This window comes from Rhynchophorus ferrugineus, unplaced genomic scaffold, assembly GCF_030347505.1.
Source record: "Rhynchophorus ferrugineus isolate W39M unplaced genomic scaffold, kcgeb_rfMv2 rfM10, whole genome shotgun sequence".
Taxonomy (NCBI): domain Eukaryota; kingdom Metazoa; phylum Arthropoda; class Insecta; order Coleoptera; family Curculionidae; genus Rhynchophorus; species Rhynchophorus ferrugineus.
In genome coordinates, this window is record NW_027472589.1 from 4,331,658 (window position 1) to 4,355,767 (window position 24,110).

The window sequence follows — 24,110 nt, forward strand, 5'->3', positions numbered from 1 at the left end:
TTAATTTATTTCTTCCCCATAAAATCACTTAACATTTATTTTTCAAGGATTAAAAAAATAATTATATGTATGCTGAATCTAAAAAAGCTAATTTAATAAATAACATTAGACATATGATTAAAAAGCGCTATTTGTTATTATTTCACTGGCGAATCTAAAAAACATCAAAATATCATGAGGAATATTACGAAGTTGCGTTATTTTTTATCCAACTATTAATATTTCGTCACATATGCCAACTAGCTAGGAAGTATCTCTCATATAACCTCATATTTTATTAGGATTCGTTATAAATCGGTTTCGTATTTACGTGATTCTTGGAATATATAGAAATTTAAATTTAATTTATAAATATTTTCATGGATTTGCCAATAAATTTCAATACATTACAATACATTTATTGATTTTATAATATATTTATGTATCCGAAAAAAAATTGTTATATACTATATATTGATTGCTCACTCATTGAGATTGTAGTATCTAGTATGAATTTTATATTTCGCTATATATTAAATGTTATGTACTTTACAATCAAATAAGTTATAGCTGGTGTACTACAAGGATGTGTTTTAGAATCACTTCTTTACCTAATTAGCACATGTGATATAGCACAAATACATTTAATAATTATATAGTGATACTTGTTTTTGGAGATAATTAACAAGAAGCAACCAGAAAACTTTTGCAACTCTTAGATAACACTTGAGTAGGACACATACAGGTCTTGTTGTACAATAGATGTGTTGCTTCCACGTTGCTATAATTTAGCAGCCCTATTTCACGTTTTAAGCTGAGATATTGGACAATGCTTCGTAAATCCATTTGATTTCCAGGTTATTGTGCAGTTCCTTGTTGATTACGTGGATATGAATATTGATAATTAATCGAAGAATCTTGTTCTGCCACCATTGGACTACTAGTAGGTTTGATGTTTTGATGCAACCCCATATTTGTACGCCATATGTTCAAGTAGGCTTTATAATTGACTCATATATCAGTATCTTTGATCTTAGGTAAAGTCGGAAGAATTTTCTGACTAACCAGTACAGTTCTTTGATTTTGAGTCTGATGTACTCTGCTCTTTTTCTAATGACAGAGTTGGGTAATCTCACATGTATTTAAATTAGGTACTACAAAATACTGTCAAGATATCTATTTAAAAACCAAGATGCAGTATTTTAATTACTTTTATTTAAAATATAAATTACAAAATATAATCACTTGTTAGGTTATGTAAATAGACTAAAACTAATACAGCTAGGCTATTAATCAGTAAAAGAAGAATTTCAATATATTTCAAACATATCCTGATAAGCACAAACTTTCGTGCAAAGTCTGCCTGCGTCTGTGTAGTATAGATCACGCTCAAAGATGGTAATACCTTTTGTTTTTATCCTTTAGGAACCTAACTAACTCTATTTTCATTTTTGATATTTTTAGTAAATCACTGTCTCTGTAAACAAACACAATAAAATCATCATTTTCTGTACTAGTACCGGCCTTATTTCATGTTTCTTCTCATCTCTTGTGATGTTGCAAACTGCCATCGATGCATAACTAGGCCTATTTTGAAGCAAAGAACAAATCGTACTACAAAAATGGTGTCGAAAAGTTGGGGGAGTCACTATAATCTGGCATTGAAGGGAATTATGTTAAATAAATAAAACTAATTTTGGTATGGTAGGCCGGGGACTTTTCAATTGACCTGCTATAGACCCTAAAGAGCCCAAAGGGTTGGCGAATCCGTAATTAACAAATAAATAAATAATTGAAATTGCAAAAATTCATCCTTTGGAACATTTGGATATAAAAAGTCATAAAAAAACGACCGAGTTTATCTATCATCTAACGTAGCTGAAAAAACGAAACGGAAAATATGGGAACTAAAGTAAAAATCGTTTCTTCTCCTTGTACCCACCCTTCTTAACACGTATTTATTCTTTTTTCGGTTAAGACAAAACTGCTAGGACGGTTCGAGTGATAATTTAAAACTTCAAAAGAGAAAAACGAAACATAGAACAAGAGGGACGAAAACGCAAACGGGGGGAGCTTCACATATTGCCGAGCAGTATGGAGGGGCGTCGGCAAGTGTAAATGACATCATTATAAGTCCAAAGTGTTCTCCCAGGCGTTCCCCGGGAGACGGGACCCGCGTCGACGCCGCTAATGGCATACATGACAAGAGATCCGCGATCGATTTTTTAAATTTACGAAGAGAGAATAAACAACGTCCGCACCACCGTCGTCGTCGTCGCCGCCGCCGCCACCGCCCCTTTCTCACCCTTGCGGCCCCCTTCCTCCTCTTCCTCCTTCTCCTCCGCCACCCTCTTTTCCTCACCTCTCTTGCTGTGCACCGTCGTCTCCTTCTGCCGCCTCTTTTCCGTCGTCTTTCTAACGAGACCTACGAATACCTGGATAGGCATCGGTCAATTCCTCCGGCGGGAGTAAGTAAATCTGACTTGATGTACAAACATCTCATTAAATAACAGGTTAATTGAAATGTCCTCGGTCTGACACATAGATGGCGCTACTAGAATTAAATCCATATGTGTTTTAGTTAGCTCTAACCTTCAGAAGATGCGTGTGTAAATAACAGACAGCTGTCTGATCATTAGTTTATGAATTATAGCATTTTGAGTGAAGCAACTTTTGTTATTGTGAAAAAAATGGTTAAAAAGGAATTTCGCGTGTTGATAAAGTATTTCCTTTTGAAGGGAAAAAATACAGTTGAAGCAAAAACTTGGCTTGATGCCAAGTTTCCGGACACTGCCCCAGGACAATCAAACATCAAGCATTGGTATGCTGAGTTTAGAAGTGGTGAAATGAGGACCAAAGACGGTGAACGCACTGGGGCGATTGTTACATAGCGTTAGTGCACCGTTTGAAGGACGAAATCGCATAGCCAATAGAAAACCAGCATAGTATGACGGTTATTTGGTTTTGATATATTTGTAGAGGTCCTGGGAAAGCTATATAAATATTGTGAGAAAATATATAGCGAAGAAAATAGTGAAAACAATTTTGGTTTCCCCTATACAAAGTGACACTGTCACAAAAATCGACGTTGTTGTCGATGTTAGTTGCAAGGTGGCTTTTCTGGTTTAGAAATCATAATTAGTTCAGATATGTTCCGGACTTGTGGTACGTCTTGTAGTTTGAATGAAGCATTTCTGTTACATTAATATATTTCTAGTAGTGTTGGAAACTATCCACTGAAATCGTCTATCGACTGTTTATTAATTAACTACTTTTTACTATCGACTGTTTCACTCGCCATTTTTGGTTCGACTGATTTTACTACTTTTTTTCCACAGACTGTTTCAGTGAATTATTTTCGGTCCGACTGATTTTGTTACTCTTTATTATAGACTGTTTCAGTCATGTACTTTTAGATACTATTTTTGGTTCTACTAGTTTCATTCGACTGATTTTTAATGTTCTGTCTCTGTCGTCCTAGCCGCGATCCTTGAAAAAAATGTACCCACTTTATGCTTACATAGATTTATTTGTAATATATATATATATATATATATATATATATATATATATATATATATATTGTCAAGATTTATTATAGTTTAGTATTTGAAAATAGTAATTAGCATATTAAAATACGATAAAACATTAGTATGGTATTATTCCATTCTATAGAAAAATTCCTTTTTATAGATTCACAGAACATTTAAATATAGAAGTAATTCTACTTCGTTTAAAATTAAGCTATATATATGCCGCTATTTTTTTTGAGTATCGACTGTTTCGACTTTTTACGGCTATCGACTGTTTCGACTGTTTTCAGTTGATAGTTCCCAACGCTAATTACATGTTTAATGACGCAGGGTATTGATTTATGTCACTATGGGGTTGAAACATACTTTCGAGGTGGTCTACAAATTTTGTAGCTTTCTCCGGATTATCTCTGGCCGGGCCTCCACCCTCATTTTCTATAGGAGGCATTTGCGTGATCCACAGTGAATGCTCAGCACTAGCATTATTAGCATGTCCACGGAGCGATTCATTCGTGGTGTCAAATCAAGTCTATCTGGTTCATCTATCAATTTTCTATCTGGGCTCCTAAGTTAACAATCAACTTCTTTTTCCTTGATGGTTGAGTTTCCTGGGGCAATGTCCGGAAACTCGGTATCAAGCCAAGTTTTTGCTTCAACTGTATTTTCTCCCTTCAAAAAGCAATATTTTATCAACACGCGAAATTCATTTTTATCCATTTTTGTCACAATATCAAAGCTTCATTCAAAATGCTATACTTCACAAACTAATGATTCGACAGCTGTCAAATTTATACACGCATCTTTTGAGGGTTATATACATAAGGCTTGGAATTAGAAAAATAAGCAACTGCCAGTGGACCGGTGCGGCACCTACCGGTCCAAAAGCAATTACCGCGGGAAAGTCGTTCTTAAATTGCGATCACAACCGCACGGAGAGACAACGTTCCTAGTCGTTGAAGTCACGCGGAGCCCTCTCGCCGGTCTCGTCAACGACCGGCATCATCCCCAAGGCCGGCCGGGTGATTCACGAGGTGTGATACCGAAAGCCTTAATTGCCACTCGAATCGGTGCCTCGGTGCCTTATCTCGACGCGATGGTTATTGAGGAAATGCTGTTTGTTTAGCGTCCGCGATCGATGTGCAACGACCCGTGAGGGACGAGAAGGCTTTGGGGGGCAGGGGGCGGTAGGAGACGCAGCGGACGCGGCGAACATGCACCGGGCGAGGCTCTCCACCAGGTGCAATTACCCCAGACGGTTAATTAGTTGCGGGGAACGAAAAAAGGGCCCGCGTCGACTAATATCGCACCCGATGTGTATCGGGACCGCGAGAGGTCGTCCAGATCGACCGATAACGCTGCGAATTCCTCGTCTTCTTCGTCTTCTTCTCCTTCTCGTCTCCGTCTAATTGCCATTAATCAGCGGTTGAGTTCGGCTTCGGGCACGACCGATAAAATTATAACTCGGAATCGAGGGGCTCGACAAACACTGCGTTTACACGTCCGTAATTGGTTACGGCGGGGCCCGGAGCTGCGCGGATATCGAGATGGTGTTCGAAAATCATTTTTCCGTCATTATTTCCATTAGGGGTATTTTTTTTCGGTCAGAAATTACCGGCGTGACCGGCCTTTGGTGATGTCTTCGGCGCGCGATATGCCGTGTCCAGCTCGGGAATTGAACGCGCTGCAATAACAACATTTACTCTATGAAACACTGGGGAAAAGTGATATTGTATTTCGATCAACATGTTTTAATAACAGGTCAATTGAAAAGGCCCCGGCCTGCCATAATTACACATATTTTGTGGCAAAATTGGTTTTTTTAATTCAATATAATTGTCTTCAAGTGTGATACACTGATTATAGCGACCTTCCAAACAACGGATAGGGATGGGGGCCAGATCTGGAGAATACGGTGGATGAGAAAGCAATTCGAAGCTCAATTCATGGATTTTTGCCACCGTTTTCACCAACTTGTGACATGGCGCATTGTCTTGGTGAAGCAGCACTTTCTTTTTCTTCAAATGGTCCCATAACGCTATGTAATAGTCGCTGTTGCTGGTCCTTCCTTTTTCAAGGTGGTCAATGGAAATTATTCCATGCACATCGCAAAATACGAACGCCATAACCTTGCCAGCAGATTGTTGCGTTTTCCCACACTTTGGAGTGGGTTCATCGTGTGCAGTCCACTCGGATGACTGTCGGTTGAACTTCGGAGTGGTATGATGGAGCTGCATGTTTCATCCATTATCACATATCGACGTAAAAACTCGGGTTTATTACGCTTGATCATCTTCAAACACTGCTCTGAATCATCAACTCGTCGTTGTCCTTGATCAAAAGTGAGCTCGCGCGGCACCCATTTTGCACAGAGCTTTCTCATACCCAAATATTCGTGAATAATATGATGTACACGTTCAGTTGATACCTTTAGAGTGTCTGCTATTTTATTCAGTCTCAATTTACGGTCACTCAAAGTAATTTGGGGATTTTTTTAATGTTTACGTTGGTAACAACCTCTTTTGAGCATCCACTGCGTTCACCCTCTTTGGTACTCATTTCACCACGTCGAAACTCAGCATACCAATCCTTGGTGGTTGATTTTCCTGCGGCAATGTCCGGAAACTCGGTAGTTTTTTCTTCAACTGTATTTTTTCCCTTCAAGAAGCAATATTTTATCATCACGCGAAATTTCTTTTTATCTATTTTTTCACAATAACAAAAGTTGTTTCACTCAAAATGCTATAATTCACAAATTAATGATCCGACAGCTGTTAAATTTATACACGCATTTTTTGAGAGTTGGGGTTAATTAAAAATCATAGGAATTTAATTCTAGTGGCACCATCTATTTCAGGTCGGGGACTTTTCAGTTGATCTCTTAAGCGACTGATAATTGGCCCTCAAACTTCAATGACACTCAATTTTAAGACAAACAGAGCAAGCACATTAGAGCAAAAACAAGTAGGCTTTCACCGATAGTAAAAGCGGCGATAATAATGCATAAATTAACTGGAAACATATTGAAATGTACAAGTTCAACATACATCTTAAAGATGAGAGAGAACTAATCACAACTACGAGGCCATATAGTCTACAAGAAACCTGTTTATGCTATCACGTTAAGATAACACAGAAGAAAAAGTCACGAAATTAATGAATTAGATAAATCGAAACAGACGTAAATGTACAAGTTCATTACCGAGTTGATATATAGGGGTATTGCAAAGAATTATTACAATAGATATTCATGTCGAGGAGGGTATTTGAACCAGAACTGTCTCTATGTATGGAGGGAGGCATTGTCAAAAATAACACCTTCGGTTTGTGTGAGCTCGAACAGACACATTGAAGAACAAATTGACAAGTGGTAGAATCTTGCGCAAGTGACTGTGACTGAATAAAACTTTATGAATGTTAGTTTATTATTCAGTGCTGACAATTACCAAGACAGGGTGATGATAGAGGAAACAACTAAAGATCAGTATACAGTTAATATACTTTAATCGTAAGAAATTGTATTATAGAGCGTGAAAGCTTTATGAACATGTGTGTTATTGTTCAGAATATGCATGAATATTTGGCTAAAATGTATGAGGAGAAAAATAATACTAACTGTTTTGCAGATATGGCAAATCCTTTAAGGAGAATGCCGTCATTTTAATGTAGTTTTATCAAGAAAGATGTATACAGGTAGTAATAGAACAAATTAAAGAGAAATATAGTAATATCATAACGACTTTACTAAACCTAAAACATAAATATGCCCTCTAATGAAAGTAAAATACATTACTCAGATATACAATTGTTAATTAGGTGGATTTGGCCTTTGGGGGATACCACTACATAAAAAATGCGCATAGAATACTACCTAAACTAATGTGGAAAAAGTTCAATGTATATATTATAAAACAACTCTAACCTATAAAATATTATGGCCGTATAATTAATTGTACTTTTAAGATCATCGATCATGCATGATATGCATTAGATGTACTATAATGTTAAAATAAATTATATATATATATATATATATATATATATATATATATATATATATATATGTACACATTGCTTGTAGATATTTGAAAAATGTGACAAGATGATAGTTGGTCGTTGCGAGAGCGAGAAAAATAAACAAAGCGGTCGACCCGACTGACGCCCGGAGCGTCCGGCCCCGGACCGATCGCTTCGGCCTTTTCCATAATTCGTAATTTCATTAATTTGTTACTCGGGGCTCGTCACGAATTTGCGGAATATTATCGACTAGCGGCCGCGAAATTATCCGCAAGCTGCGATTTATTAACCGCATAATTAATGGTTAATTGTCGGTGTGGGGAGCGCTCGTCGGCTCGCTCGGTCCCGGTCCGTTTTTTTTACCTCGATGATCCGAGCTCGCTCGCTCCTCTTTTTTCCTCCACCTCTTTTTATCTGGTTCATCTCGACGCAACGCTCAACGTCTGGTCGGGATGCCGTCTCAATATCCATCGACATTTCCCCAGTCCCGTCCTGTTTTTAATTACGACCTCTAACAATACCATGAAACATTTAAGATTACCGAAAGAAGATTGGTTCGAGGAGAAGTTACCGATTATTCATAGTCGATGAAAACGAAAATTAAGTCTACTTTTATACTGAGAACATTGTATCAACCAATGATATTAATCCGTTATTTTTTCTCTAAAATAACATATGGCCGGAAAAGCGTCGGACCTAACACATAGATGGCGCTAGTTTTATTGCATTCACCGCTTTTTCAGTTAGTACTAACCTTCAAAAGAAAGGTGTTAAAATTTCATGATTTCTACTCATAATTTTGTCAGTTATTTTACTAGTGACACTTCTTTTGTTATTTTCAAAACAATGGATCAAAAACAATTTAGTGCTTTAATTTCGCACTGTTTCTTGACGGGAAAGAGTACCGTTCAAGCTAAGAAATGGCTTGTAAAGCGTTATAAGGACTCCGCTCCACCAGCAACCACACTGAAACGTTGATTAGCTGATTTCAAAGGTGGTTGTAGAGACACTGATGATGCAGAACGCAACGGACATCCAAAGGAAGTGGTAACACCAGAAAACATCAAAGAAATCCACCAAATCGTTTTGTATGATCGAAAAGTGAGGTTGCGTGAGTTAACTAATATCGTAAAGATATTAAAAGAACGTGTTGGTTTTATATTATATGAGAATTGGACTATGAGAAAGCTCCGTTCAAAGTGGATGCCGCGTTTGCTCACTGTTGACCAAAATCAAAAACGTGTTGATGATTCTAAGCAGTCTTTGACCTTCTTTAAACGTAACAAAACGGAATTTAGGTCAAATTAGACCAAAGAAAAAAAATTTCTTTGTTATGCTATGAAGTGATTGTTATTATCCGAGAAAATTTCCAAGATCTTCTAGTAGTCTTCTAGTAACATAATATTTTTTATAAACTGACACAATATTTTCAAAATATCAACCAAAAACTAAAAAAGCAAACATCAAGATAGATTATTTTACAAAAAAATTAAAGATTTTTTTTTGTTAATCTCCTAGAACGTCAACAATCCGACATGTAGATCACTTCAGTAAGTGATCTATTGTACAACTTATAATCTAAATCTTATTCTAGATACTATTTTAACTTATTTTAATGTCTATCCTAACTTATTCTAAAAACTATTCTAGCTTATTCTAGAAATTATTAAATCTCACTCTATGTGTCTATTAATTAGTTCGTATGGCAGTTTGTGTTTGAGCCTACTCACTTCACTATCATCGCGCACATTTAACTCTTTGGTGAGTACATTGGGATGCACTAATAGTCTTTCAGAGTACTTCACACTAACACTTCACGAATCACACTCGTTATGGGTTCTATGGGGATGTCGCGCTGAAGAATCAGTTTGTTGGATACGTAGTATGGGGCATCGACGACATATCTATGTTAGATTTGCTAGTAGTACCCCACAGTTCAATACCATAGGTCCAGATAGGCCTAAGTATTGACTTATACAGCAAAACCTTGTTATCTAATGATAATTTAGATTTACGCCCTATCAGCCAATACATTTGGTTTAGTTTAAGCGCAAGCCCTTTGCGTTTTGTAACTATATGTTTTTTCCATGTCAAACGTCGATCGAAATGTATTCCCAGATATTTAACGTTGTCCGCTTGCGGAAGTTCATGATTATTCAATTTTATTGAGGTACATGTATTTCTACAAAGGGTGAATGTCACATGGATAGATTTTGTCTCATTTGCTTTGATACGCCAAGTTTTCAACCACAATTCCACTTTGTTAAGTTGAAGTTGGAGGTTTCTTGTGGCTGATATTGGATCCTCGTGTGATGATAAAACCACTGTATCATCAGCATATGTTGCAACAGTAGTAAAAAACTAAATATAATAGTTAACACATTTATTAACGCATTAACTGCATCAAAACCATATCAATTAAAAAGACCAAACGAAAAGGATGAGCTCTCAAACACTCAACGAACCTATTCATTATTATAAAGAAATGCCATATTATGACGTAATAAAGCTTGACTATAAGTTGAAAAATATATGAAAATTCACAAGAAAATGTTGAAAACTCTATCTTATTCCTTCTATTCACCAGACATTGTCCCGTTTGATTATCGCATTGTGTATCGTTATCAATCGATAAAACAGAGTATGGTTGGAACTCTTATAGCTTTAAAAGACATAGTCTATCCAAAATTGGTGTGAAAATACTTATTCTCAAGTTATGACGTTAGAATTGTGCAATGTTGCCGCATCAACTGAGTTTTAGATTATTTTGCTTTTGAGCTATAGCAACATTCTAATATAAATAAATTGATGAATCAATGCAATAAAATATAATTTATTTTTACATTATAGTACGTCTAAAAACTACAGTTAATTATACAGCCACAATAGTTTATATGTTAGAGTTATAACCTCTTATTTCTATTGTTTTCAACAGTTTTGCACACGTTTGACAACCGGACGACTTCTGGTTCTATGTTCGAACTTAAACAGCATTTATTGTCTGATTCGAAAACGAACTTGCGGTAGGTAATTCATTAAACAGTTTGATGACGTATGTTCACAGCAACTTTGGATAGACTATATGTTCACTCCATACTTTTCATCAGGATAAAAAATAGGAACAAAAACTCTCCCTCTATTTGTTTTTAAAAGTGATAGAATTACAGATTGAATGTAAACAAAAACCAGCGACTTAAAAGAATCATCACTGTCCAATAAGAAACAAGATATAAAGGGAAGAAAATATAGAACTCATTATTTATCAAGATCACTCGTGTCAGTTTCGGTGAAATTTCTTTCGATTTTTTCAGTCTGTCGAATTTCTTGATAGGAAACCTCCTGGCCCCTCCGACCACAATTATGTAATTGTTTTCTTTTGCGCTATACTGGTCGTCCGGCTAGGCTCGACCGTTTTTCTGCTTAATAAAGTTTGGAGAAACGCAGTCCGCTGGACACCTTGTTCAAATGAAATGGAAAGCACTGATTTTATTTCTATTGTTTTGATATGTGAAGGGTGGAGTTGTGGTGGTGGGTTTTTTAAAACTTAATTTGACGTAAATTTGTCAAAATCGAAGTAAAAAGAGCCTAATAGAAGCTTTTAGCATCTTATTAGATAATTGATGCTGAAATTTAGGGTTTCGTGAAGCTCTCATTCACTCTCGCTCATTCAGGAGTTACTTTTGAGATAATTAAATGATGTTAGGACGTAGTTTCATCATTATTGATATGACTTGGGTCTAGCGTCATGATACTGCATCAAAACTAGAGACAAGAAACAAGTTGGGATGCAGAATTCATGTAAGAAAATGTTTTCTTGGAATATAACAGGAGTTGTGCTCCTTGATTACATTCAAGCCAGTAAAACTATAAGATTATATTTGTTTTGTAACTATGTCTATCCTGTTATTCCTTGTTCTTGTTATTCTTGTTAGTCTTTGTTCATTGATCAACAAAACTTATGAACTGTTTTAGTTAATTAATATAGATTTGACTTCATCGCATCACAACTAAGCCGGTTTTTGAGTAGTAAAACTTATTTCTCTCGGCCTTTTTTTGTTGTTTGCCTGCAAACTTATTAATATCGTTTTCAGCCATAAGCATTTTCAGGCCCTATAAGTTTTAATTTCTGATAAATCCTTTTTAATTAACAATATTATGAAGTGCATTATTGCTATACCGAAAACGAAAGGAACATAACAAAATTGATGTGAAATATGGTATTTCTATATCGAAGTAACATCATCGACAATTTCAATTGTGTATATTCACATGGTAAGGATGTATTTTCTTTCCATTTGGTTTTATTCACACAACCTATGTGCTGTAAACGTTTTCTGGATTATCATCTCGTAACTTAATGATTTTCGTGTAGCAGGGTCTAGTATTTTGCATGCTTCAAACATGTACAGTATTGTTTGCAATAATGTCAGTATACATTCCTCACATATTCTTGTTAAACGTAGCTGCTTACATATCATGTTTTTAATAACCACTAGAACCAATGACATTAACATTGATATATAAACTTTGAAGATATCCTACCAAATGGCGTTAGCTAACTAGTTAACGTTTTAAATCGTCCGCTATTAAATGAGATTTGCCACATCTAGAATAGAATGTTATACCTATAAATTAGTTTTTTTTTAATTTAAACCTTTATTGTGAAAAATCGGTACAATGTATTTTACTTAAAGTATCGTCCATCGATAGTCATTGTTTTTTTTTCATCTTTCAGGTAAGTTACGAATTCCATATCGACCGAACGTTGTATCTTTTGAGGCTATCCACGAATCGATCCATTTTTTTGGTATCTTCATAGGAAATGAGGAGTGGCTTAGACAGGTCACTGTTCATACATTGAAGCAAGTAGTGATCAGATGGAGCAAGGTCTGGAGAGTACGGCGGGTGAGCGGTCCTGTGACATGTGGTCGAGCGTTATCTGAAGACTAACATTGTTGTGTTTTTGATCGTATTCCGACCATTTTTCGCGCAGTGTTCAGCTCAAGCGCATCAATTGTGATTGATTGCTATACCCATTGATGGTTTCATTAGGTTTCAGCATCTCGTGGTAAACCGCAGCAAGCTGATCCCACCAAATATAGAGAGTTGGCTTGGAGCCATGGATAATCGGCTTTATTGTTCATGTTGATGCATGCACAAGTCATCACCATTATTTTCTTTGCTTGGGATTATCATCATGGATCCACATTTCATCACCAGTAACAATATGATGCAAGAACCTTTCCGATTTTGACCATCCACCAGCATTTTACGAATGAGTAAACGCCTTTCTATTAATGAAGCTTTTGGATCATCCCCATGTTCTTCAAACGATTGGAGATGGTTTCTTGTGTTAATACCAGCAGTTCTGCGTATTGGGCCTGCTTTCTACACGGAGCATTATCGAGTAATGATTATAAATCCTCCTCTTCCAAATTCTTTAACTATCTAGAACGTTCTTTGTCGTCGGTGTTAAAATCATCAATTTTGTCCTTTGACGGTGTCGTTATCTCGCGACTATACATTAGTACGGTGATGACATAAAGGGGACATCAACTTCTTTGATTTTAGATCAAGTTGAGAGTATCCTCCGACTAACCAGTATAGTTGTTTTATTTTGGTTCTAATGTGTTTTGCTTTTTGTCTAACATGATGTTGATTTGGTCATTAACACTAAACTTAGCATGGACTAGATTCTGTGGAGAAAAGCGATTTCTCGTAGAAATCCGAAAAGTGTGTCTGCATTTTCTCCTCTTAAGACATTTCTAAAATTTTGCTGACCTTACTTAGTTCCAATCTGGATCAGCAGTGGACACTCAATATTTATTCAGTATGTGGTTGACTGAAATAAGGGCACGGTGACAAAACAGCAGCCGGACTTAAAGTCATCACGTAACCGTGCGAGAAACCACAGTGGCCCGATCTCAGTCGATTCATAGTTACGTCATGGTGACGAAGGGAAGGAACGTGAAGACAGGAGAACAACAAATCAACTTTAACCTCAAAGAGCTTGTTGTAGTTGGCCTCCTGGGTCCAACGACGTTGTAGCTCATTATTTGTGAAACAAGAAACGAATGGGATAAGGTCAGTATGGATACAAACATCCGTGATGGGCAGGGGAGATGAGGCCTCTAGCCGCAATGTCCGCGCGCTCATTTCCCGATGTACCAACGTGAGAAGGGATTCATAGTAAACTTGTCCTGATCCTATTCAGATTGATGGTACGGATGATCGACAGTAAGTAGGTAACCAGGGGATGGTTGAACTTCTGTTCCAGGAAACGATCGAGAGCATTTCGGGAGTCGGTCAGGAGTAGCCATTCTTGGAAGGGCTGTGTTGTTATGTAGGATAAAGCTTTGAATATCGCGAGGAGTTCGGGGAGCTTGAAACGGATGCCTGGTTGTCCACCACAAATGCGCACACACAATCACCACGTTTAAAATGTTGAAACCAGTCTTTATATGTTAAAATCGATGGAGCATGGCTGCCAACAGTTTCATCTCGTTCATTTCCCTGTGGTCTAACGTTATTTCTGAAGTACTGTCAATTTCCTCCCTTCCATCCGACTTCAAGCACGCCACTGGTCGAAATGAAGCTCGCGAAAGCGGAGGGACCGAAGAGTTAATAAACTTTAATTAAATAGAATTATTTTTAACGCGCCGAGATCCTAAATAAACGATTTGTTATTTTGATTTATCAGAATAATTATTAAATAATGTGCACTTATCGCTGCGGACCAGGCGGAACCGAGGTCGCGCGGAGTCCTTCGACGGTCGCAGTAACGAGCTGGTCCGCCGCGCTAAACCGTATGCTAATTCCGCTATTATATTCAGTGCTATATGAACCGCTCGTCGCGTCAGCCCCAGAGGTTAGCTCCTATTCAGTCGGACACGCGCGATGGAGGCTTGAGCGCGAGAGGGACGGAGAGATATTGGATGTGCGCTGGAAGCCATTATACGCCCACGCCAATTGTAATTGTGTTGGTTCGTGAGACAAGATATGACCCCGATGTCCAACAAGGTTATTCTGGTGTACAGGGGGGCGAATACATTTCAGTGGAAATCGTCGCGAAACGGTTCTCAACCCCCAGGAGGCTGAAAATCTGGAAAGAACCTCAGTTTGTAATAGTAAAGTTGATATTGGCGTATTTCCCTCTGATATTTGTATAATAGTAGTAATATAACAGGTCAATTGAAAAGTCCCCGGCCTGACACATAGATGGCGCTACTAGAATTAAATCCCTACGTTTTTAAGTTAGTCCTAACCTTCAAAAGATGCGTGCATAAATTTGACAGCCGTCGAATCATTAGTTTGTGAATTACAGCATTTTGAGTGAAGCAACTTTTGTTATTGTGAAAAAATGGATAAAAAGGAATTTCGCGTGTTGATAATATATTGCTTTTTGAGCGGAAAAAATACAGTTGTAGTAAAAACTTGCCTTGATGCCGAGTTTCCGGATACTGTGCCAGGAAAATCAACCATCAAGGATTGGTACGCTAAGTTTAAACGTGGTGAAATGAGCACCAAAGACGGTGAACGCAGTGGACGCTCAAAAGAGGTTGTTACCGAAGAAAACACTAAAAAAAATCCACAAAATGACTTTAGTGACCGTGAAGTGAAACTGAAATGGCAGACACTCTAAAGATATCAACTGAACGTGTACATCATATTATTCATGAATATTTGAGTATGGGAAAGCTCTATGCAAAGTTTGTAGCGCGTGAGGTCACTTTTGACAGAATACAACGAGTTGGTGATTCGGAGCAGTGTTTAAAGATGATCAAGCGTAATAAACCCGAGTTTTTGCATCGATATGTGACAATGGATGAAACATGGCTCCGTAATTTCACTCCGAAGTCCAATCGACAGTCATCCGAATGGACTGCACACGATGAACCCACTCCAAAGCGTGGGAAAACGCAACAGTCGGCTGGCAAGGTTATGGCGTTTGTATTTTGAGATGCGCATGGAATAATTTTCATTGACTATCTTGAAAATAAAAGGAAATCGGCGAAAACCCGCCGCATTTGAAGAAAAATAAATTGCTGCGTCACCAAGACAATGCACCGTGTCAGTGCAAGTCAGTGAAAACGGCAAAAATCCATGAATTGGGCTTCGAATTTCTTCTACATCCATCGTTTTCTCCAGATCTGGCCCCCAGCGACTATTTCCCGTTCTCGGATCTCAAAAGAATGCTAATTGGGCAGACATTTTTGTCGAATGAAGAGGTGGTCGCCGAAATATAAAAATGGTATCGAAAAGTTGGAGGGTCGCTATTATCAATGTATCACCCTTGAAGGCAATTACGTTGAACAAACAAAAATAATCTGCCAAAAAAAATGTGTTTTACTATGATAGGCCGGGGACTTTACAATTAATCTGTTACTTTATGTTTGTGAATGAATAGTGAAAAATCTGACAAGGAATAACCATCCCAGTCACGCCGGCAACCAGACTGGATATGACCGGATGTCTTCTGGGATGGCCTTTAAGTTGGTCACCGGCCAGTCCGTAGGCTTAATGTCGAGGACCGTGGTTCGGAGCCCACGTAAAACAGTAGGTCCAGTCCAGATAAACCCTAGTTGGTAAAAGGAGATATTAAATATTAAAGACATTTAATCGAATTACCGAAAATGAAACACAGTTGTTTTCGCGTCAAGTTTATTTGCTATAACCCCGAGAGAAAATCCATTTTTTCTCGTCATCTCTCCCTCTCGACGAGAGCCTATGTGGAAGGCGTCCCACATAGGCACCGTCGGTATCTCGTACATCAAAAACAAAACACGAAAACACTATCAATTTCTCGCGAAAATATTTCAATATTAAGACGGCAGCGGCCCCCGTCGTTTCCCGTGGGTTCTCCCCATTTTCCGTCGCTTTCCACTCAGTCTGGCCAACTGTAGACGGTCTAATGGTAATATAGTACAGCCTTGTATAGATACGTATGTGTATTAGGGTGGCCCGGCTCGAGGTGACGGGGTCGGGTCGGGGATAAAGTCGAACGCTAACGGACTGGGCCACAGAGTTTTCCACCGTGGGGGGCATAATTGGAAATAAGGTGGGGTCGGTGTGGAGGAAAGGCATTAATAATTTTTAATGTTTCCTGAAGTTATGAGAGAGGTCCATTATTTAGTCTTCTGGCGTGCTTTGATATTCTCGTTCCTCCTGGGGATTTCATTACGGGAAACATTGGATTAATTTTGGGCAACGCCAGAAAGACAATGAAAGTTATTTTAGTTAAATAATGGCATAATATGTTCGTTAAACAATACATTTGTTTGTGTGTATTAGTTGAAAATTTTATCAGTTCATTTCTTTCTTCTGTGAATATTTTGTATCTTTTTACCTCCATCTGCACCAAGAGGTTCCAACACTCATCTCATTTTACCAGTTTTGCTTTCGTCATAATCTGATTCTCCTTTCCTCCGTCCTTACTTTCCATACCATACCTTATGATACTGTTTTTCTTCAATATTGGAGCCTTTTCTTATTTCTTTACGTCTCATCCTGTCCATCTTTGTTTCTGAGGTATCGCATTTCTGCAGCATGTTTCTTACTTTTATCTTTCATCGACAGTACTCTCGTTATCTACTTTTAATTTTAATTTGTTACTATATTTCCTTTCAACTTATGAATTTTCAATTTATTGCTTAAAAATACATGGCCTTATGTATATATTAAAGTTCCACATTTTTAAATTTTGTCTTGAATATATATAGAAAAACGGACTTGTCATAATAACGACTCTAACTGAAAATTCAGTCTCAATATGGATTACACAGCCCAAAAGAATTGCTCTCTAGCTCTACACCAATATTTACACCTATTTTTACCTATTTATTTTAAACGATTTTTGAAGATATTTTAATTTGAAATGAAACTATTTATATTGATTTAGAGCTGTTTTGAGGAATCTTATGATGTTTGTTTAGACTTTAAGAACATGGATTATTTTTTCCTAGACATCATCTACCAGATATCAGTATTGCAACATACTCGTGACTTAAAAGGTCACGAATCTGAAGCTCTACATTTCTAGAAGATGGGCTAATGTTTTATAATTATATCATAAAGAACTAGGAGCTCATGTTTTACTTATTTCTCTAGTTAAATATAAATTTTATCCAATAAATTCCAATACATTTGGTATAATTAGAAACTGTTCTTCTCAGTTCCTAAATTACTTATGTGTGTAAAAGCTATTTTGAGGAATCTTATGATGTTTGTTTAGACTTCAAGAACATGGATTATATTTTCCTAAACATGATCTCCCAGATATCAATATTGCAACATACTCGTGACCCAAAAGGTCGCGAGCCTGATGCTCTACATACCTGGAAGACGGGCAACACAACAGACTTTTTTTTCTGAGAAAAATATATTCAAATACGATTCTTAGCTAAATGTGATTATGTTAAAAGTTATTAAAATAAAAATTGCATAAATTTGATAGCCGCAAACAAATTATGTAATTATCCGGGGCCGAGATTCATTTAAAATCGTACAATTCGAGGTAAACAACGCGCGGATTTGAATAAACCGAATCCCAAAATATGCACCACCGGCCAGAACGAGTTAGGCGACGGTCTGTGTCTGGAAAATCCGCCGTCGTTTCGAAGCAGACGAAGCTACTGTTACGATCATTGGTTATTCATTCTTCATACGGGGGTCGAACGACAATTAACGGAGGTCTTATCGTAAATTAGCTGACCAGCGGAGCTTTGTACCACGAGGAATGCTGTGGTGGTATAAGGAGAGACATTCATATTCATTTTTTTCTTGTCCCGCTCTATTCTACGTCTTGACAATCTGTCTCAAAACAATAATCCGCTCTGTTGTTCAACTTGTAAACTATATGGTTGCTATTTTTTTAAGATAGAGCATCCATGTGTACTCATGCTTTGAGGAATATTAAGCATCTCCCTTAAATCTTTGCTCTGGAACCAAATTGTGAAATGCACTGATAAGGAATGCTGTGGTGTAATAAGGATGATATTCGTAAACTATTTCCCTAAGAATTTTTCCTCCACCGTCCTTTTTTTGTTCTTCTTTATTCTGCGGTATGAAAATCTGTCTCAAAATAATAAGCCACTCTGTTGTCCAACTTCTAAACTATATGGTTGTTTTATTTTGCATGATAGAGCATCTATGTGTACTCATGCATTGAGGAATATTAAGCATCTCCCTTAAATCTTTGCTCTGGAATCAAATTGTGAAATGCACTGATAAGGAATGCTGTGGGATAATAAGGATGATATTTCCCTAAGAATTTTTTCCTCCACTGTCCTTTTTTTTGTTCTTCTTTATTCTGCGGTATGGAAATCTGTCTCAAAATAATAAGCCACTCTGTTGTCCAACTTCTAAACTATATGGTTGTTTTATTTTGCATGATAGAGCATCTATGTGTACTCATGCATTGAGGAATATTAAGCATCTCCCTTAAATCTTTGCTCTGGAACCAAATTGTGAAATGCACTGATAAGGAATGCTGTGGGATAATAAGGATGATATTTCCCTAAGAATTTTTTCCTCCACTGTCCTTTTTTTGTTCTTCTTTATTCTGCGGTATGAAAATCTGTCTCAAAACAATAAGCCACTCTGTTGTCCAACTTCTAAACTGTTTGTCGAATTTTCTTATGAGTGAGGTTCCATCTGTGGATGCAACTCCCATCCCTCTACGTTAATCTGTTGCTAGGGCTGATGACTGATCACATGATGGTGAGATCTTTCTAATATTTTAATGTTTTGTATACCATTTGTGGGCTTGACGACCTGTTAACTATTAGTTTAAACTTGTTCTCTTGTTACTAATGTTTCCTATCCTAGCCAAGTTTTTGCTTCAACTGTAATTTTTCCGACAGCTGTCAAATTTATACGCGCATCTTTTGAGGTTTAGGGCTAACTAAAAAACATATGGATTTAAGAGGCGTATATGGATTTTAGTAGTTTCTAGTAGCGCCATCTATGTGTCAGACCGGGGACTTTTCAATTGACCTGTTATATTATATCTTAAATCATAAATCTTATATCTTAAATATCTTCAGGCAATAGTGGAAAATTCGACAAGCAATAACCATCCGTTTCACATCCGGATCGGCCCATCGGTAGGCTTAATGCCGAGGACCATGGTTCGGAGCCCACTCTAAGCTATAGGTTCAGTCCGGATAAACCTTCGTTGGTAAAATGGAGACCTCAAAATATAAAAGAAGAGGTTAAGAAGAAGCCATCTATTATGTTTAGGATCGCACCTCGTACCGTCTGTCTGAACCGTATTCGTAAATATTCTAATGATGCATAAAATCATTTCCGCATTATCAAAAATCGAAAACAACACATTAACATTAACATTACGAGCGGTAGATTGTTTTTTAAGGTGTCCTCATCGGGAGATTAATTTACGTTACTTTGTACGAGAAATGTAAAAATTATTATAATATACGTTAATGTCTGTTGCGGTGTTGGTAGACGACGATTGTCTCATTTGATTTTAAACGAGCTAGAAGTATCTGAAAAATCCAACGGTCCCGGGTCGTAAATATACGCCCACACGGCTTTAATTAGGATTTCGAAACTGTTAAAACGTCTTTATTTCGCCCGGTTTACAAGCACCGATTGACATGCGAGTGTTGGTCTTTGTCCGACACATTTTCCAACTTTAATGGGGTCAGTGTTGCCTGTCGACGATTCGTGTTGACATAGCCGAGTTTTTTCTTACATATCTCCCGTAAAAATCACTTCATGGGTCTCATCGTTTCCGATTTTTTAAATTATTATTGAGAAAAATCGGTATAATTAGCGTTGGGAACTATCGACTGAAAAGTGTCGAAACAGTCGATAATCGCAAAACAGTCGAAAGCGTCGATAGTCTAGAAATGCATGGTTCGACTGTTTCGTTCAATTCCTGATGTCAGACGGAGATGTACGAACCCTTTCCTATATAAATTGCGAGAGAGGAAAGGACAGAGATAATTGCTTGAAGCAGTTAATTTTATATGTGCTTATATTTTCCAACGGTAGAATAAGCATGATGGAGATGTACATATTCCTTCACATAATAAATTTAAAAAAGAAACGGAAAAAACAATTACTGAATACTATTAACATGCAATTAATAAATTCACTTTAAACGAAGTAGAATTACTTTTATATTTGAGTGTTCTGTGGATCTGTCAAAAGGAATGGAATTTTTCTATGGAATGGGATAATATCCCAAAAATGTTTTATCGTATTTTAATGTGTTAATTACTATTTTCAAATAATATACTATAATAAATAGAGACAATACAATAGAACTCTACCAAAGCCTAAAAACTAAAGATATACAATAACCATAAATACTATATAAAAATTAAACATATACCTAATCATAGAAAAAAAAACTAATTCATGACAATTAAAAATGATCGCACACTAACTACTAGAGCTTTTTTAAATAAAGTAAATGCTTTATTTATTATTGAAAGTAAATATTTATTATATCCCCTATTATATTAACAATCTTGAATAAAATCATTCCAAAATGCTGCTATATTAATATACAATATATTGTTATTTACAAGCACACTATCAAAAAAATCATAAAACTGTATATATTACATACAAATTTATGTAAGCATAAATTGGCTACATTAATGTCAATGTCGCGGCTACGACGACAGAGCCAGAACGTTAAAAATCGAATGAACTGACTAGTAGAACCAAAAAAAAAGTAACTAAAAGTACAAGACTGAAACGGTCGATAGTAAATAGTAACAAAATCAGTCGGACCGGAAATAGCGACTGAAACAGTCGATAGTAAAAAGTAGTCAATTACTAAACAGTTGATAGTTCCCAACACTAGGTGTAATGTATTTTATTCAAAATATCGTCCATCGATAGTCGCTACTTTGTCCCAACTTTCAGGAAATTTAGGAAATAAATTAGAGAATAAAGAAATTGTTCAGTTATATCACTACATAGTATAAAACAAAGTCGCCTTTTCTGTCCCTATATCCCTATGTACGCTTAAATCTTTAAAACTACGCAACGGATTTTGATGCGGTTTTTTTCAATAGATAGAGTGATTCAAGAGGAAGGTTTATATGTATAATACATGCATAATATACTAAGGCAACATTGCTAATTTTAGAGGTTTCTAACGTGATGTCGTAAATTAACCTATTTTTTTAGGCTTATTTAGCAATTAGCAAAAACGCTGCCTAACCCTACGAGTTAGATCAAATTAATGTACTACAGTATTGTACACCATAAAAAGGTCTACAAAAAAGTCCGCGATGGTATATGTTTATCTTTTAGGGATAACCCACATTAACCATTTTTATTGTTTACTTTTTACGTGAGAAAATGACTTATTTACGAAGCTATTTTAAGCAATACGGCATTGATCCTTATCGAATTAAGTACCTTAAATACAGTGTGCAATTAATATAGATCAATATGGTTCCTTACAGCATGTAAATTAAACAAATATTTTCGGAGATATTACAAATTAAAAATTTGCGTTTAAAAATGTGTAATGTAATAAAAATTGTATGAATTTAGATATTCCAAAGATAGCAGGAAATCTTCATAGTAAGTATAGGGGAAGAGGAATTGTTTTACTCCAAATTTAATGCGTGCAGGCCAAGGGCAGTAATGAATGAACCAAAAATACTGGATCGATTTTAATCATGTTTTCATTGAGTGACATAGGCATATATATTTTATGCCCGTGCAAAGTCGGAGCGGGCCGCTATATTTTTATATACAACGTTCATATTTTTTCTGTAGTGTATTTAATTTAGTATCAGCATTGCACCCGTGCGAAGCCGGGGCGGGTCGCTAGTTCTTAGATATAGCACAATTCTTCATAACTCCTTAGTTCGTAAGCTACTGAAAATGTACACTGAAATGTTACCGAAGAAACACACTGAATTATTAAAATATTCCATATCTCCAGTAAAAGTGACAGCATGGATCATCATCTTTTCCGATTTTTTTTGTTATTAGATCTAGAATTTTTTTATAATTTAAAGCATTATTGAGAAACATCGATAAAATGTATTTTATTCAAACTACTGTCCATCAATAGCTGCTATTTTTTCCCATCTTTCAGAAAATTTACGAAATGAATTAGAGAATAAAGAAATTGGTTAGCTATATTCTTAGATGTAGTACAAGCAAATTGGTGCAAAATTGAGTCCATCTCATGATATCAGTTGTGATTCGAGACCATATGTATTGAGCAAATGTTTCCTTCACTGTGCTCTTCTTTCACTTCTGGATGTGCTAATCCATGTAAATGGCGAAAAACTGTATCTTGGAATGTAAAGCCTAATATTATTAGTTGATGTATCGCACCAAAGTTCTTTTCCCGACTCTTCTTATTTTATAGACGCTACAACATAGCGCGACGCTGGCCTTTCGAAGTTAGTCAGTATAAATTTTTTATACCGGTACATATGCATTAATTTCAAATTTTCTTTTTTAATAGTTACCATATTCTATCCAAAGTTATTTTGACCTATGTATCATCTAAATTTCTGACGTCAAAGTGTCGCAATGTTTTCGTATCTTGCGGATTTATGAAATCTTGGCAATTTTACTATTATTAATAGAATATTAGATTCAGATGTTTAGATGTTTAATGTATTGACTTCGACAGTTTGTAAATTCGTTTTAGAATCAGACAATACTTTCCTTCTCATTCTATTCTAGTTAAATAATAATAATAATAATGGGGTGACAAGGGGTGTTCACCTAAGTGACAAGGGGTGTCCATCCCAAAAAAAATTAGATTTAGTTAGATTTGGGAACTTATAAGAGCTCTAACTTATACAGAATTTTTTATATGTATATTTAATGTAATCAAAGATAAAGTAGATTATTAATATAAAAATTTTCATCATTAAAGAGTTCAATCAGTTCAATTTATACGTGTTTTCTACTGTGCAGTGAACAATGCCAACAAAACGCAAAGGGGCCATTGTGAGCCGTGATACAAATAAATCTAGAAGCATTCGAAATAGAAGAGCCCAAAGAGCCGAAGAACAGGTTCAGGAAGAAACTACTGGAGCGCGTGTGAGAATCACGCAATTGCGTCAAAAACAAAACAAAGACGGGCTGAGAAAAAATATTATGTTATAAGGCCATACCTGGCTGTAGTCTGTCTATAGTTCTCTGCACTTCCCGTCTTTTATTGAAAAATTTCGACGGATCTCTAAAAGGTTTCTTTTTTACCTCTTTTGGAGCCGGAACAGGACCTTCTTCCTTGGCTCCTACTGAGGCAGGATTAACAGTAGGAGGTGGTTTATCTGCCTAAATAACATGTAATTTCAATTAAACAAAAATTAAATAAGTTTTGAACTGTTATATAATTTGTGTATAATTAAAATATCGTCTACCAGCATGGTATCGAACCAAAGAGAGACAAAATTGTATTGGTTCAATAATCTGCCTGCTGGGCAATAAGTATTTATTTTAATGATTACATGGAATCGCTTCACTAAATCTTACTTTAAAGTCTATATATGTCTATTAATCAGATCGGATGGTGTTAGACGTTTTAGTCTACGGACTTAAAACTACGGACTATAAATCAAGGAG

At 36.4% G+C, this 24,110-nt stretch overlaps 1 long non-coding RNA gene across 1 annotated transcript in view; it reads left to right on the forward strand.

Annotated features, from left to right (window-relative positions):
* The window catches only part of LOC143203668 (uncharacterized), a 69,731-nt gene that overhangs the window by 22,398 nt on the left and 23,223 nt on the right, over window positions 1-24,110 (forward strand). The window lies entirely within an intron of this gene.